At 49.4% G+C, this 18,234-nt stretch overlaps 1 long non-coding RNA gene across 4 annotated transcripts in view; it reads left to right on the forward strand.

Moving 5' to 3' along the window:
- The window catches only part of LOC135977850 (uncharacterized), a 121,817-nt gene that overhangs the window by 81,829 nt on the left and 21,754 nt on the right, over positions 1 to 18,234 (forward strand). The gene's annotated exons all lie outside the window — the stretch shown is intronic.

The raw sequence follows: 18,234 nt of genomic DNA on the forward strand, positions 1-18,234 counted from the left end.
ATAAAGTCTACTAATTTTGGAAACACTGAGTGTAGCATTGGGAGCAGCCTCTGATGTTTTACTGTCTAGCCCGCTTGCTTCCTAGAATGAGGATGCATTGAGTGGGGTGATCCACAGAGAGTAGCTCAAACCTTCAAAGTGTCAGGCCAGCAGCAGGACATTAGCACTTGAGGGTTTGGTTGGGTGTGGCAGTGACATCACAAAGGCCTTTTGCAGGATGTCAGCTTATTGGTCAAATGTGTTAGGGAGGTGGTGACCTCAGAGAGAGATGCTGACATCAGCCTGGCAGGACAGGAGCGCAGGGCCAGGGAAACCTCAGAGACCCTGTGGCTTTCCTTCAGCAAGTCTCCTTCTCGGGGTCTTTCTTTGAGGACTGAGAGAGTATTAGGGTTCACGTACGTCAGTGCGTGCAGGAGCCTCTTTCGAGTTTCTCCTTTTATTGATTTTACTAGAAAACAGACGTGCCTGTTGAGAAGGTAAGAACCTTGGAGAGGTTTTTAACCTGCTCAGTCTGCAGTCTGATCCATCTGGTGCCAGCTGAATTCTAGGCATGGAAAACACTAGTTCAAGGTGGCAGAATTTTACAGCCCACCTGGGATTTTGTGCTGTAGAATCACTGGGGACATTAGGGTTTGTCCTTTTCGTTTTACCTTTTCCTCCATCCCTCCTTGCTTTCTCTTGTTCCCCTCCCACCACCAGGAGTGGTGTGTGTGTTTGTGTGTTGCTGGGGGTGCTCTTCACCTCCCCTTGTGGGAAGTTGACACTGCAAGGGCTGTGCCTCTGTGGACATCAGCAACTCCCACTCCCTGCTGCAGGTACTGCTCTGGCTCACTGTAAATGGGGTGCTAGTGGAAGGGGAAATGGAACCCCCTGGCCCTCACTAAAAGGGAAAGTGGTGGATTCTCCATCTCTCGATGTCATTGAATGAAGACTAGATACCTTTCTGGAATGTGTGTGCCCAAAAAGTAACTATTGTACTATACAGGAGGCCTATGATATGCAGGGGCTTAGATGAGATGCTCTAAAGGTCTCTTCTGGCCATAAAGTCTACAAATTTTGGAAACACTGAGTGTAGCATTGGGAGCAGCCTCTGATGTTTTACTGTCTAGCCCACTTGCTTCCTAGAATGAAGACGCATTGAGTGGGGTGATCCACAGAGAGTAGCTCAAACCTTCATAGTGTCAGGCCAGCAGCAGGACATTAGCACTTAAGGGTTTGATTGGTGGCAGTGATATCACAAAGGTCTTTTGCAGGACCTCAGCATATTGGTCAAAGGTGTTAGGGAGGTGGTAACCTCAGAGAGAGATGCCGCCATCAGCGAGGCAGGACAGGGGCGCATGGCCAGGGAAACCTCAGAGACCCCTGTGGCTTTGCTTCAGCAAGTCTCCTTCTCGAGGTTTCTCTTGAGGACTGAGAGAGTATTAGGATTCACGTATTTGAGTGAGAGCAGGAGCCTCTTTCGAGTTGTCTCCTTTCCTTTTACTGATTTTACTAGAAAACAGACATCCCTGTTTCGAAAGTAAGAGCCTCCAAGAGGTTTTGGAACCTGCTCAGTCTGATCCATCTGGAGCCAGCTGAATTCTAGGCATGGAAAACACTAGTTCAAGGTGGCAGAATTTTAATCCCTCCCTGTAATTTTGTCTGGTAGAATCACTGGGGACATTAGGGTTTGTCCTTTTCGTTTTACCTTTTCCTCCATCCCTCCTTCCTTTCTCTTTATCTCTTACTTGTTTTGTCCTTTCTCTTGTTCCTCTCCCACCACCAGGAGTGGTATATGTGTGTGTGTGTGTGTGTGTGTGTGTTGCTGGGGGTGCTCTTCACCTCCCCTTGTTGGGAGTTGATCCAAAACTGTATGGTTGAAATAGTGCTTGGACTCCACTGACACTAGATGCTGCCATCGTGTGGTTTAGCATTAGTGTCTGGGATGACTTGGGGCAAGATCTCAACCTCCCCGCAACCCACTTCACTGCTGCCAGAATCCCACCTGCCCCCCCAAACTCCTTGGATCTTAAAACAAGGAAAAATCAATCAGGTTCTTAAAAATAAGGCTTTTAATTAAAGAAAAAGGTAAAAATCATCTCTGTAAAATCAGTATGGAAATTAACCTTACAGGGTAATCAAACTTAAAGAGCTCCGAGGACTCCCCTCTAGTCTTAGGTTCAAAGTACAGCAAACAAAGATAAACACTCTAGTAAAAGGTACATTTACAAGTTGAGAAAACAAAGGAAAACTAACACGCCTTGTTTGAAATAGGAGAGACTTGTTTAGAAAGATGTGGAGAACCTGGATTGATGTCTGGTCCCTCTCAGTCCCGAGGGCGAACACCCACACAAACAAAGAACACAAACAAAAGCCTTCCCCTCCCCAAGATTTGAAAGTATCTTGTCCCCTTATTGGTCCTTTAGGTCAGATGCCAGCCAGGTTACCTGAGCTTCTTAACCCTTTAGAGGGAAAAGGATTTTGGAGTCTCTGGCCAGGAGGATTTTATAGTACTGTACACAGGACAGCTGTTACCCTTCCCTTTATAGTTATGACAACCTCAAACCTTCAAAGTGTCAGGCCAGCAGCAGGACATTAGCACTTCAGGGTTTGGTTGGGTGTGTCAGTGACATCACAAAGGCCTTTTGCAGGATGTCAGCTTATTGGTCAAATGTGTTAGGGAGGTGGTGACCTCCGAGAGAGATGCTGACATCAGCCTGGCAGGACAGGAGCACAGGGCCAGGGAAACCTCAGAGACCCTGTGGCTTTGCTTCAGCAAGTCTCCTTCTCGGGGTCTTTCTTTGAGGACTGAGAGAGTATTAGGGTTCACATACGTGAGTGCGTGCAGGAGCCTCTTTCGAGTTTTCTCCTTTCCTTTTACTGATTTTACTAGAAAACAGACGTCCCTGTTTAGAAGGTAAGAGCCTCCAAGAGGTTTTGGAACCTGCTCAGTCTGATCCATCTGGTTCCAGCTGAATTCTAGGCATGGAAAACAGTAGTTTAAGGTGGCAGAATTTTAATCCCTCCCTGTAATTTTGTCTGGTAGAATCACCTGGGACATTAGGGTTTGTCCTTTTCGTTTTACCTTTTCCTCCATCCCTCCTTCCTTTCTCTTTATCTCTTACTTCTTTTGTCCTTTCTCTTGTTCCCCTCCCACCACCAGGAGTGGTATATATGTGTGTGTGTGTGTGTGTGTGTGTGTGTGTGTGTGTGTGTTGCTGGGGGTGCTCTTCACCTCCCCGTGTTGGGAGTTGATCCAAAACTGTATGGTTGAAATAGTGCTTGGACTCCACTGACACTAGATGCTGCCATCGTGTGGTTTACCATTAGTGTCTGGGATGACTTGGGGCAAGATCTCAACCTCCCCGCAACCCACTTCACTGCTGCCAGAATCCCACCTGCCCCCCCTGCTAGAGCCGCCTCCCTGCCCAACCTGGGTGCGGGTGGAGAAGAGGGTTCTGATAACTTGAGCTGTGGTTTGGAGGTGGAACAGCTGTCAAGGGCACTGAGGGGGAGGTAGCAGGAGCTCACCCTACAAGGACGGGGGTTGGCACTGGAGATTACTAGAAAGGAGAAGACGACTACATTCTGGGGTTCAGGAGGTGAATTCATCCCTCAGTGGTAGGCAGGTAGTCAGTTTAAATACTGCTGGTTCCAGGTGCCCTTAATTCCCCCTGATTCCTCGGGGCGTTTGAGTCTCTGACAGGTTCTCGTTCCCTTGCAGGAGGAGGACGTCACGGCCAAAGTGATGCACCCGCATCATCCGCCACTTGCGCCAGGTCCTGAGACACTGCAGGGGCTGCGCCTCTGAGGCCTTCAGCAACTCCCGCTCCCTGCTGCAGGTACTGCTCTGTCTCCCTGTAAATGGGGAGCTAGTGGAAGGGGAAATGGAGCCCCCTGGCACTCACTAAAAGGGAAAGTGGTGGATTCTCCATCTCTCGATGTCATTGAATGAAGACTAGATGCCTTTCTGGAATGTGTGTGCCCAAAAACTAACTATTGTACTATACAGGAGGCCTATGATATGCAGGGGCTTAGATGAGATGCTCTAAAGGTCTCTTGTGGCCATAAAGTCTACAAATTTTGGAAACACTGAGTGTAGTATTGGGAGCAGCCTCTGATGTTTTACTGTCTAGCCGGCTTGCTTCCTAGAATGAAGACGCATTGAGTGGGGTGATCCACACAGAGTAGCTCAAACCTTCAAAGTGTCAGGCCAGCAGCAGGACATTAGCACTTCCGGGGATGGGTGGGTGTGGCAGTGACATCACAAAGGCCTTTTCAGGACCTCAGCCTATTGGTCAAAGGTGTTAGGGAGGTGGTAACCTCCGAGAGAGATGCTGACATCAGCCAGGCAGGACAGGGGCTTAGGGCCAGGGAAACTTCAGAGACCCCTGTGACTTTCATAGAATCATAGAATCATAGAATATCAGGGTTGGAAGGGACCTCAAGAGGTCATCTACTCCAACCCCGTCCTCAAAGCAGGACCAATTCCCAACTAAATCATCCCAACCAGGGCTTTGTCAAGCCGGGCCTTAAAAACCTCCAAGGAAGGAGACTCCACCAGCTCCCTAGTTAACGCATTCCAGTGCTTCACCACCCTCCAAGTGAAATAGTGTTTCCTAATATCCAACCTGGACCTCCCCCACTGCAACTTGAGACCATTGCTCCTTGTTCTGTCATCTGCCACCACTGAGAACAACCGAGCTCCATCCTCTTTGGAACCCCCCTTCACGTAGTTGAAGGCTGCTATCAAATCCCCCCTCATTCTTCTCTTCTGGAGACTAAACAATCCCAGTTCCCTCAGCCTCTCCTCATAAGTCATGTGCTCCAGACCCCTAATCATTTTTGTTGCTCTCCACTGGACTCTTTCCAATTTTTCCACATCCTTCTTGTAGTGTGGGGCCTGTCGGAGAAAAACAGAGTTCTCACTATTTGTTTAGGTACAGCAAGTCAGATGCTTTATTAACTCTCACAATTGCCCAGAGGGAGAGAGCTAAGCAGGTCTCTCCCAGGTAACTAATTACAGCAAGCATTTATACCTTTCATTACAGAAATAACGAGGGACAGCTGCGTTTTGTTTATACATAGGCCATCTTGATATCTCATTTCTTCACTTGTTTTGACTCTTGCCAACATACAATATTTTCTATACCTTATCTACACAAGGTCTTCTACAGCTTATCTATACCAGGTCCTAATGACTTCTTACACAGTTCTTTCTCACCCGCCTCACACATTCCTCGCTTCTACAAATCTCGCGTTATTGGGGTTACAGTTAGCCTAACTCTTGCTAACGAACTGTCATGCATTGCATCCCCTTCCTGTGAGCTCTTTCTCTGCTTCCACAGGCCCAAAACTGGACACAGTATTCCAGATGAGGCCTCACCAATGTCGAATAAAGGGGAACGATCACGTTCCTCGATCTGCTGGCAATGCCCCTACTTATACAGCCCAAAATGCCGTTAGCCTTCTTGGCAACAAGAGCACACTGTTGACTCATATCCAGCTTCTCGTCCACTGTGATCCCTAGGTCCTTTTCTGCAGAACTGCTACCTAGCCATTCGGTCCCTAGTCTGTAGCAGTGCATGGGATTCTTCCGTCCTAAGTGCAGGACTCTGCACTTGTCCTTGTTGAACTTCATGAGGTTTTTTTTGGCCCAATCCTCTAATTTGTCTAGGTCCCTCTGTATCCAATCCCTACCCTCTAGCGTATCTACCACGCCTCCTAGTTTAGTGTCATCTGCAAACTTGCTGAGAGTGCAGTCCACACCATCCTCCAGATCATTAATAAAGATATTAAACAAAACCGGCCCCAGGACCGACCCTTGGGGCACTACTCCGCTTGAAACCGGCTGCCAACTAGACATGGAGCCATTGATCACTACCCGTTGAGCCCGACGATCCAGCCAGCTTTCTATCCACCTTACAGTCCATTCATCCATCCCATACTTCTTTAACTTGGTGGCAAGAATACTGTGGGAGAGCGTATCAAAAGCTTTGCTAAAGTCAAGGAATAACACATCCACTGCTTTCCCCTCCTCCACAGAGCCAGTTATCTCATCATAGAAGGCAATTAGGTTAGTCAGGCACGACTTCCCCTTGGTGAATCCATGCTGACTGTTCCTGATCACTTTCCTCTCCTCTAAGTGTTTCATAATTGATTCCTTGAGGACCTGCTCCATGATTTTTCCAGGGACTGAGGTGAGGCTGACTGGCCTGTAGTTCCCCGGATCCTCCTCCTTCCCTTTTTTAAAGATGGGCACTACATTAGCCTTTTTCCAGTCATCCGGGACCTCCCTCGATCGCCATGAGTTTTCAAAAATAATGGCTAATGGCTGTGCAATCTCATCCGCCAAGTCCTTTAGCACCTTCGGATGCAGCGCATCCAGCCCCATGGAGTTGTGCACGTCCAGTTTTTCTAAATAGTCCCGAACCACTTCTTTCTCCACAGAGGGCTGGTCACCTTCTCCCCATATTGTGCTGCCCAGTGCAGCAGTCTGGGAGCTGACCTTGTTCGTGAAGACAGAGGCAAAAAAAGCATTGAGTACATTAGCTTTTTCCACATCCTCAGTCACTAGGTTGCCTCCCTCATTCAGTAAGGGGCCCACACTTTCCTTGACTTTCTTCTTGTTGCTAACATACCTGAAGAAACCCTTCTTGTTACTCTTAACATCTCTTGCTAGCTGCAACTCCAAGTGTGATTTGGCCTTCCTGATTTCACTCCTGCATGCCTGAGCAATATTTTTATACTCCTCCCTGGTCATTTGTCCAATCTTCCACTTCTTGTAAGCTTCTTTTTTGCGTTTAAGATCAGCAAGGATTTCACTGTTTAGCCAAGCTGGTCGCCTGCCATATTTACTATTCTTTCTACACATCGGGATGGTTTGTTCCTGCAACCGCAATAAGGATTCTTTAAAATACAGCCAGCTCTCCTGGACCCCTTTGCCCTTCATGTTATTCTCCCAGGGGATCCTGCCCATCTGTTCCCTGAGGGAGTCAAAGTCTGCTTTTCTGAAGTCCAGGGTCCGTATTCTGCTGCTCTCCTTTCTTCCTTGTGTCAGGATCCTGAACTCGACCATCTCATGGTCACTGCCTCCCAGGTTCCCATCCACTTTTGCTTCCCCTACTAATTCTTCCCTGTTTGTGAGCAGCAGGTCGAGAAAAGCTCTGCCCCTAGTTGGTTCCTCCAGCACTTGCACCAGGAAATTGTGCCCTACACTTTCCAAAAACTTCCTGGATTGACTGTTCACCGCTGTATTGCTCTCCTAGCAGATATCAGGGTGATTAAAGTCTCCCATGAGAACCAGGGCCTGCGATCTAGCAACTTCTGCTAGTTGCCAGAAGAAAGCCTCGTCCACCTCATCCCCCTGGTCTGGTGGTCTATACCAGACTCCAACCGTGACATCTCCCTTGTTGCTCACACTTCTCAACTTTATCCAGAGACTCTCAGGTTTTTCTACAGTTTCATACCGGACCTCTGAGCACTCATACTCCTCTCTTACATACAATGCAACTCCCCCACCTTTTCTGCCCTGCCTGTCCTTCCTGAACAGTTTATATCCATCCATGACAGTACTCCAGTCATGTGAGTTATCCCACCAAGTGTCTGTTATTGCTTCAGCAAGTCTCCTTCTTGAGGTCTCTCTTTGAGGACTGAGAGAGTATTAGTGTTCACATGTGTGAGTGCGAGCAGGAGCCTCTTTGGAGTTTTCTCCTTTCCTTTGACGGATTTTACTAGAAAACAGACGTCCCTATTTAGAAGGTAAGAGCCTCCAAGAGGTTTTGGAACCTGCTCAGTCTGATCCATCTGGTGCCAGCTGAATTCTAGGCATGGAAAACACTAGGTTAAGGTGGCAGAATTTTATTTCCTCTGTGGGATTTTGTCCCGTAGAATCACAGGGGACATTAGTGTTTGTCATTTTCGTTTTACCTTTTCCTCCATCCCTCCTTCCTTTCTCTTCATCTCTTACTTCTTTTGTCCTTTCTCCTGTTCACCTGCCACCACCAGGAGTGGGGTGGGTGTGTGTGTGTGTGTGTGTGTGTGTGTGTGTGTGTGTGTGTGTTGCTGGGGGTGCTCTTCACCTCCCCTTGTGGGAAGTTGATCCAAAACTGTGGGGTTGAAATAGTGCTTGAACTCCAATGACACTAGATGCTGCCATCCTGTGGCTTAGCATTAGTGTCTGGGATGATTGGGGCAAGATCTCAACCTCCCCGCAACCCACTTCACTGCTGGCAGAATCCCTCCTGCCCCCCCTGCTAGAGCCGCCTCCCTGCCCAACCTGGGTGGGGGTGGAGAAGAGGGTTCTGATAACTTGAGCTGTGGTTTGGAGGTAGAACAGCTGTCAAGGGTACTGAGGGGGAGGTAGCAGGAGCTCACCCTACAAGGTGGTGGGTTGGCACTGGAGATTACTAGAAAGGACAAGAAGACTCCATTCTGGGGTTCAGGAGGTGGATTCATCCCTCAGTGGTGGGCAGGTAGTCAGTTTAAATACTCCTGGTTCCAGGTGCCCTTAATTCCCCCTGATTCCTCGGGGCGTTTGAGTCTTTGACAGGTTCTCGTTCCCTTGCAGCAGGAGGACGTCATGGCCAGAGTGATGCACCAGCTCCGCATCATCCGGCACTTGTGCCAGGTGCCTTAGACACTGCAGGGGCTGTGCCTCTGAGGCCATCAGCAACTCCCGCTCCCTGCTGCAGGTACTGCTCTGGCTCACTGTAAATGGGGTGCTAGTGGAAGGGGAAATGGAGCGCCCTGGCACTCAGTAAAAGGGAAAGTGGTGGATTCTCCATCTCTTGATGTCATTTCATGAAGACTAGATGCCTTTCTGGAATGTGTGTGCCCAAAAAGTACCTATTGTACTATACAGGAAGCCTATGATATGCAGGGGGTTAGATGAGATGTTCTAAAGGTCTCTTCTGGCCATAAAGTGTAGTAATTTTGGAAACACTGAGTGTAGCATTGGGAGCAGCCTCTGATGCTTTACTGTCTAGCCGACTTGCTTCCTAGAATGAAGACGCATCGAGTGGGGTGATCCACAGAGAGTAGGTGAAACCTTCAAAGTGTCAGGCCAGCAGCAGGACATTAGCACTTCAGGGGATGGGTGGGTGTGGCAGTGACATCACAAAGGCCTTTTGCAGTGTAGTAGTTCCGGGGTGGGGCTCGTCCCTTCCTGGGGTACCTGGGAGCCAGGCCGCCCCGCTACAAAGCGAATAACAGTTAGGGCCCAGACCTTTGGGTAGGGGCTGAGCACACAATTAGCAGTTCGGCGCTCAGGCCTTTGTGCAGGGACTGAGCACACAATCAACAGTTCAGAGCTCAGGCCCTTATGCAGGGACTGAGCACACAATCAACAGTTCAGAGCTCAGGCCCTTATGCAGGGACTGAGCACACAATCAACAGCTCCGGCCCTGGGTCAGGGCGGGGAACAAACCAGTAGTCAGTCAGCGGCCCAGGCCTTGTAGCAGGAGCTGGGTCAGTTTGGGTTAGCCCAGGCCCTAGGTCAGGGCGGGGCAGCAAACCAATCGTCAGTCAGAGGCCCAGGCCCCTTGGACAAGGAGGAGGAGAGACTGCCACCCAGCACGGGGTGGCAGGGGGGAACACAGGCCCACCCACTCCACTGTGTTCCAGCCCGGGGCCCTATCCGCAGCAGTCCGTCTGCCGCGCAGTCAGTGGGGATCCTGACCGCAACACACTGACATGGGTTCGGGGTCTGCTATCCCCGGGCCACTTCCCATCTCCTCCTCCATGGGTACCTGTTCTTCCTGAGTTCCGTCTGCTGGGTCGCAGATCATGGGCTCCTCCGGGCCCCGAGCAGCAGGTAGGTCTGTCACTCCCTCTGGGCCCTTGGCGGGGGGAAGCTCAGACCGTTCCTCAGGATACCGGGCTCTCGGCAGGCTCAGGTCCGCGGGAGCTCGGGCACCAGCGTCTGTCCTCTCCCGCTGCCGGCCAGCTACTGAGCGCTGTGGCTTGGCCTTTATACTTCCTGTCCCGCCCCTTGACTTCCGGGGGGTGGGGACAGGCCGCGGTGGCCTTGACTTCCTGGGGCGCCTGGGAGCCAGGCCGCCCCGCTACATGCAGTATCTCAGCGTATTGGTCAAAGGTGTTAGGGAGGTGGTGACCTCAGAGAGAGATGCTGACATCAGTCGGGGCCCAGGGCCAGGGAAACCTCAGAGTCCCCTGTGGCTTTGCTTTAGCAAGTCTCCTTCTCGAGGTCTCTCTTTGAGGACTGAGAGAGTATTAGGGTTCACGTATGTGAGTGAGAGCAGGAGCCTCTTTCGAGTTTTCTCCTTCCCTTTTACTGATTTTACTAGAAAACAGACGTCCCTGTTTAGAAGGTAAGAGCCTCCAAGAGGTTTTTGAACCTGCTCAGTCTGATCCACCTGGTGCCCGTTGAATTCTAGGCATGGAAAACACTGGTTCAAGGTGACAGAATTTTGTAGTCCACACGGGATTTTGTCCTGTGGAATCACTGGGGACATTAGGGTTTGTCCTTTTCGTTTTACCTTTTCCACCATCCCTCCTTCCTTTCTCTTCATCTCTTACTTCTTTTGTCCTTTCTCCTGTTCCCCTCCCACCACCAGGAGTGGTGTGTGTGTGTGTGTGTGTGTGTTGCTGGGGATGATCTTCACCTCCTCTTGTGGGAAGTTCATCCAAAACTGTGGGGTTGAAATAGTGCTTGGACTCCACAGACACTAGATGCTGCCATCCTGTGGCTTAGCGTTAGTGTCTCGGATGACTTGGGCAAGATCTCAACCTCCCCGCAACCCACTTCACTGCTGCCAGAATCCCTCCTGCCCCCACTGCTAGACCCGCCTCCCAGCCCAACCTTGGTGGGGGTCTAGAAGAGGTTTCTGATGACTTAAGCTGTGGTTTGGAGGTGGAACAGCTGTCAAGGACACTGAGGGGGAGGTAGCAGGAGCTCACCCTAGAAGGAGGGGGATTGGCACTGGAGGTTACTAGAAAGGACAAGAAGACTCCATTCTGGGATTCAGGAGGTGAATTCATCCCTCAGTGTTGGGCAGGTGCTGAGTGGAAATACTGCTGGTTCCAGGTGCCCTTAATTCCCCCTGATTCCTCGGGGCGTTTGAGTCTGACAGGTTCTCATTCCCTTGCAGCAGGAGGGCGTCACGGCCAAAGTGAGGCACCAGCTCCGCTTCATCCATCACTTGCGCCAGGTGCCTGAGACACTGCAGGGGTTGTGCCTCTGAGGCCTTCAGCAACTCCCGCTCCCTGTTGCAGGTACTGCTCTGGCTCACTGTAAATGGGGAGCTAGTGGAAGGGGAAATGGAGCCCCCTGGCACTCAGTGAAAGGGAAAGTGGTGGATTCTCCATCTCTTGAAGTCATTGAATGAAACTAGATGCCTTTCTGGAATGTTTGTGCCCAAAAAGTAACTATTGTCCTATACAGGAAGCCTATGATATGCAGGGGGTTAGATGAGATGCTCTAAAGGTCTCTTCTGGCCATAAAGTGTATTAATTTTGGAAACACTGAGTGTAGCATTGGGAGCAGCCTCTAATGTTTTACTGTCTAACCGGCTTGCTTCCTAGAATGAAGACGCATTGAGTGGGGTGATCCACAGAGAGTAGCTCAAACCTTCAAAATGTCAGGCCAGCAGCAGGATATTAGCACTTCAGGGGATGGGTGGGTGTGGCAGTGACATCACAAAGGCCTTTTGCAGGAGCTCAGCCTATTGGTCAAAGTTGTTAGGGAGGTGGTGACCTCAGAGAGAGATGCTCACATCAGCCAGGCAAAACAGGGGCGCAGGGCCAGGGAAACCTCAGAGACCCCTGTGGCTTTGCTTCAGCAAGTCTCCTTCTCGAGCTCTCTTTGAGGACTGAGAGAGTATTAGGGTTCACATATGTGAGTGTGAGCAGGAGCCTCTTTCAAGTTTTCTCCTTTCCTTTTACCCATTTTACTAGAAAACAGAAGTCCCTGTTGAGAAAGTAAGTGCCTCGGAGAGGTTTGTAACCTGTTCAGTCTGATCCACCTGGTGCCATCTGAATTCTAGGCATGGAAAACACTAGTTTAAGGCGGCAGAATTTTATTCCCTCCCTGGGATTTTGTCCCGTAGAATGACTGGGGATATTAGGAAAACAACAAGGAGTCTGGTGGCACCTTAAAGACTAACAGATTTATTTGGGCATAAGCTTTCGTGAGTAAAAACCTCACTTCTTCGGATGCATAGAGTGAAAGTTACAGATGCAGGCATTATATACTGACACATGGAGAGCAGGGAGTTACTTCACAAGTGGAGAACCAGTGTTGACAGGGCCAATTCAAAAATCAGGGTGGATGTAGTCCACTCCCAATAATAGATGAGGAGGTGTCAATTCCAGGAGAGGAAAAGCTGCTTCTGTAGTGAGCCAGCCACTCCCAGTCCCTATTCAAGCCCAGATTAATGGTGTTGAATTTGCAAATGAATTTTAGTTCTGCTGTTTCTCTTTGAAGTCTGTTTCTGAAGTTTTTTTGTTCAATGATAGTGACTTTTAAATCTGTAATAGAATGACCAGGGAGATTGAAGTGTTCACTTACTGGCTTATGTATGTTACCACTCCTGATGTCCGATTTGTGTCCATTTATTCATTTGCGGAGGGACTGTCCGGTTTGGCCAATGTACATGGGAGAGGGGCATTGCTGGCACATGATGGCATATATGACATTAGTGGATGTGCAGGTGAATGAGTCCCTGATGGTGTGGCTGATGTGGTTGGGTCCTCTGATGCTGTTGCCAGAGTAGATATGGGGACAGAGTAGGCAACGAGGTTTGCTACGGGGATAGGTTCCTGGGTTGGTGTTTCTGTGGTGTGGTGTGTAGTTGCTGGTGAGTATTTGCTTCAGGTTGGGGGGTTGTCTGTAAGCGAGGAGTGGCCTGCCTCCCAAGGTCTGTGAGAGTGAGGGATCATTTTCCAGGATAGGTTGTAGATCGTGGATAATGCGCTGGAGAGGTTTTAGCTGGGGGCTGTATGTGATGGCCAGTGGTGTTCTGTTATTGTTCTTGTTGGGCCTGTCCTGTAGTAGGTGATTTCTGGGTACCCGTCTTGCTCTGTCAATCTGTTTCCTCACTTCCCCAGGTGGGTATTGTAGTTTTACGAATGCTTGATAAAGATCTTGTAGGTGTTTGTCTCTGTCTGAGGGGTTGGAGCAAATTCGGTTGTATCTTAGGGCTTGGCTGTAGACAATGGATCGTGTGATGTGTCTTGGATGGAAGCCGGAGGCATGTAGGTACGTATAGCGGTCAGTAGGTTTCCGGTATAGGGTGGTGTTTATGTGACCATCACTTATTTGTACTGTAGTGTCCAGGAAGTGGATCTCTTGTGTGCACTGGTCCAGGCTGAGGTTGATGGTGGGGTGGAAATTGTTGAAGTCCAGGTGGAATTCTTCAAGGGCCTCCTTTCCATGGGTCCATATGATGAAGATGTCGTCAATGTAGTGCAAGTAGAGGAGGGGCACTAGGGGACGAGAGCTGAGGAAGCGTTGTTCTAAGTCAGCCATAAAAATGTTGGCATACTGTGGGGCCATGCGAGTACCCATAGCAGTGCCACTGACTTGAAGGTATAAGTTGTCCCCAAATCTGAAGTGGTTGTGGGTGAGGACAAAGTCACAAAGCTCAGCCACCAGGCTTGCTGTGGCCTCATCAGGGATACTGTTCCTGACAGCTTGTAGTCCATCCTCATGTAGAATATTGGTATAAAGTGCTTCTACATGCATGGTGGCCAGGATGGTGTTTCCAGGAAGAACATCAATGCATTGTAGTTTCCTCAGGAAGTTGGTGGTGTCTCGAAGATAGCTGGGAGTGCTGGTAGCATAGGGCCTGAGGAGAGAGGCCAAATAGCCAGATAATCCTGCCGTCAGAGTGCCAATGCCTGAGATGATGGGGCGTCCAGGGTTTCCGGGTTTATGGATCTTGGGTAGCAGATAGAATACCCCTGGTCGGGGTTCTGGGGGTGTGTCCATGTAGATTTGTTCCCGTACTGTAGCTGGGAGTTTCTTGAGCAGATGGTGTAGTTTCTTTTGGTATTCCTCAGTGGGATCAGAGGATAGTGGCCTGTAGAATGTGGTCTTGGAGAGTTGCCTGGCAGCCTCCTGTTCATAATCTGACCTGTTCATTATGACTACAGCACCTCCTTTGTCAGCCCCTTTGATGATAATGTCAGAGTTGTTTCTGAGGCTGTGGATGGCATTGCGTTCTGTACGGCTGAGGTTATGGGACAAGTGATGTTGTTTGTCCACAATTTCAGCCTGTGCACGTCTGCGGAAACACTCTATGTAGAGGTCCAGTCTGTCATTTCGACCATCAGGAGGAGTCCACGCAGAATTCTTCTTTTTGTAGTGTTGGTAGGAGGGTTCCTGTGGGTCAGTGCACTGTTCAGTGGTGCGTTGAAAATATTCCTTGAGTCGGAGACGAGGAAAGTAGGCTTCCAGATCACCGCAGAACTGTATCATGTTCGTGGGGACGGTGGGACAGAAAGAGAGTCCCCGAGATAGGACAGACTCTTCTGCTGGGCTAAGCGTGTGGTTGGAAAGATTGACAATGTTGTTAGATGAGTTGAGGGTACCATTGTTGTAGCCCCTAGTGGCAGGTATTAGTTTAGATAACTTACAGTCCTTTTTCCTCTGTAGAGAAGTGAAGTGTGCATTGTAAATGGCTTGTCTCATTTTTGTAAAGTCCAGCCACGTGGAAGTTTGTGTAGAAGGCTGGTATTGTATGAGAGTCTCCAGTTCTGAGAGCTCATTCTTGATCTTCTCCTGTCTGCTGTACAGGATGCTGATCAGGTGGTTCCTCAGTTTCTTTGAGAGAGTGTGTGGCACAATCTCTCACCATACTCAATGTAGTATGTTGATTGCAATGGATTTTTGACCTTCCGTCCTTTTGGTATGATGTCCATCTGTTTTCATTTGGAGAGGAAGATGATGTCTGTCTGTATCTGTGCAAGTTTTTTGTTGAGGTTGATGGATTTCCACTCCATACGGCTAAATTTAGTGCCTTGCATGGTGTCAAGTATCAGGGGGTAGCCATGTTAGTCTGTATCTACAAAAACAACAAGGAGTCTGGTGGCACCTTAAAGACTAACAGATTTATTTGGGCATAAGCTTTCGTGAGTAAAAACCTCACTTCTTCGGATGCATAGAGTGAAAGTTACAGATGCAGGCATTATATACTGACACATGGAGAGCAGGGAGTTACTTCACAAGTGGAGAACCAGTGTTGACAGGGCCAATTCAAAAATCAGGGTGGATGTAGTCCACTCCCAATAATAGATGAGGAGGTGTCAATTCCAGGAGAGGAAAAGCTGCTTCTGTAGTGAGCCAGCCACTCCCAGTCCCTATTCAAGCCCAGATTAATGGTGTTGAATTTGCAAATGAATTTTAGTTCTGCTGTTTCTCTTTGAAGTCTGTTTCTGAAGTTTTTTTTGTTCAATGATAGTGACTTTTAAATCTGTAATAGAATGACCAGGGAGATTGAAGTGTTCACATACTGGCTTATGTATGTTACCATTCCTGATGTCCGACATGGGGACATTATGGTTTGTCCTTTTCCTTTTAGCTTTTCCTCCATCCCTCCTTCCTTTCTCTTCATCTCTTACTTCTTTTGTCCTTTCTCTTGTTCCCCTCACACCACCAGGAGTGGTGTGTGTGTGTGTGTGTGTGTGTGTGTGTGTGTGTGTGTGGTGCTGATGGTTCTCTTCTCCTCCCCTTGTGGGGAGTTGATCCAAAACTGTGGGGTTGAAATAGTGCTTGGACCCCACTGACAGTAGATGCTGCCATTGTGTGACTTAGCATTAGTGTCTGGGATGACTTGGGTCAAGATCTCAACCTCCCTGCAACCCACTTCACTGCTGGCAGAATCCCTCCTGCACACCCTGTTAGAGCCGCCTCCCAGCCCAACCTGTGTCGGGGTGGAGAAGAGGGTTCTGATGACTTGAGCTGTGGTTTGGAGGTGGAATATCTGTGAAGGGCACTGAGCAGGAGGTAGCAGGAGCTCACCCTACAAGGAGGGGGGTTGGCTCTGGAGGTTTCTAGAAAGGACAAGAAGACTCCATTTTGGGGTTCAGGAGGTGAATTCATCTCTCATTGATGGGCAGGTGCTGGGTGGAAATACTGCTGGTTCCAGGTTCCCTTAATTCCCCCTGATTCCTCGGGGCGTTTGAGTCTCTGACAGGTTCTCGTTCCCTTGCAGCAGGAGGACGTCACGGCCAAAATGATGCACCAGCTCCGCATCATCCTGCACTTAGGCCACGTGCCTGAGACACTGCAGGGGCTGCGCCTCTGAGGCCTTCAGGAACTCCCGCTCCCTGCTGCAGGTACTGCTCTGGCTCACTGTAAATGGGGAGCTAGTGGAAGGGGAAATGGAGCCCCCTGGCACTCACTAAAAGGGAAAGTGATGGATTCTCCATCTCTTAATGTCATTTAATTTAGACTAGATACCTTTCTGGAATGTTTGTACCCAAAAAGTAACTATTGTACTATACAGGAAGCCCATGATATGCAGGGGCTTAGATTAGATGCTCTAAAGGTCTCTTCTGGCCATAAAGTGTAGTAATTTTGGAAACACGGAGTGTAGCAATGGGAGCAGCCTCTGATGTTTTATTGTCTAGCCGGCTTGCTTCCTAGAATGAAGACCCATTGAGTGGGGTGATTCACACAGAGTAGCTCAAACCTTCAAAGTGTCAGGCCAGCAGGAGGACATTAGCACTTCAGGGTTTGGTTGGGTGTGGCAGTGACATCACAAAGGCCTTTTGCAGGACGTCAGCTTATTGGTCAAATGTGTTAGGGAGGTGGTGACCTCAGAGAGAGATGCTGACATCAGAGAGAGATGCTGACATGAGGGCCAGGGAAACCTCAGAGACCCCTCTGGCTTTGCTTCAGCAAGTCTCCTCCTTGAGGTCTCTCTTTGAGGAAAGTAAGTGCCTCGGAGAGGTTTGTATCCTGTTCAGTCTGATCCACCTGGTGCCAGCTGAATTCTAAGCATGGAAAACACTAGTTCAAGGTGGCAGAATTTTATTCCCTCCCTGTGATTTTGTCCCGTAGAATCACTGGGGACATTAGTGTTTGTCCTTTTCGTTTTACCTTTTCCTCCCTCCCTCCTTCCTTTCTCTTCATCTCTTACTTCTTTTGTCCTTTCTCCTGTTCCCCTCCCACCACCGGGAGTGGTTTGTGTGTGTGTGTGTGTGTTTGTGTGTTGCTGGGGGTGCTCTTCACCTCCCTTTGTGGGGAGTTCATCCAAACCTGTGTGGTTGAAATAGTGCTTGGACTCCACTGACACTAGATGCTGCCATCGTGTGGATTAGCATTGGTGTCTGGGATGACTTGGGGCAAGATCTCAACCTCCCCGGAACCCACTTCACTGCTGGCAGAATCCCTCCTGCCACCCCTGCTAGAGCCGCCTCTCTGGCCAACCTGGGTGGGGGTGGAGAAGAGGGTTCTGATAACTTGAGCTGTGGTTTGGTGGTGGAACATCTGTCAAGGGCACTGAGAGGGAGGTAGCAGCAGCTCACCCTTCAAGGAGGGGATTTGGCACTGGAGGTTACTAGAAAGGACAAGAAGACTCCATTCTGGGGTTCAGGAGGTGAATTCATCCCTCAGCGGTGGGCAGGTGCTGAGTGGAAATATTGCTGGTTCCCAGTGCCCTTAATTCCCCCTGATTCCTCGGGGCGTTTGAGTCTCTGACAGGTTCTCGTTCCCTTGCAGCAGGAGGACGTCACGGCAAAAGTGATGCACCCGCATCATCCGCCACTTGCGCCAGGTGCCTGAGACACTGCATGGGTTGTTCCTCTGAGTCTTTCAGCAACTCCCGCTCCCTGCTGCAGGTACTGCTCTGTCTCACTGTAAATGGGGAACTAGTGGAAGGGGAAATGGAGCCCCCTGGCACTCACTAAAAGGGAAAGTGGTGGATTCTCCATCTCTTGATGTCATTGAATGAAGACTAGATGCCTTTCTGGAATGTGTGTGCCCAAAAAGTAACTATTGTATTATACAGGAGGCCTATGATATGCAGGGGCTTAGATGAGATGCTCTAAAGGTCCCTTGTGGCCATAAAGTCTACAAATTTTGGAAACACTGAGTGTAGTATTGGGAGCAGCCTCTGATGTTTTACTGTCTAGCCGGCTTGCTTCCTAGAATGAAGACGCATTGAGTGGGGTGATCCACAGAGAGTACCTGTGTCAAGGCTGTATCCCCACTTTGAAGTTTAGGGTACAAATGTAGGGGCCTGCATGAAAACTTCTAACCTTAACCACCATCCCAAGGCTAATTTCCTC

The sequence above is a fragment of the Chrysemys picta genome, unplaced genomic scaffold (genome assembly GCF_011386835.1).
Source record: "Chrysemys picta bellii isolate R12L10 unplaced genomic scaffold, ASM1138683v2 scaf45, whole genome shotgun sequence".
Classification (NCBI taxonomy): Eukaryota; Metazoa; Chordata; order Testudines; family Emydidae; genus Chrysemys; species Chrysemys picta.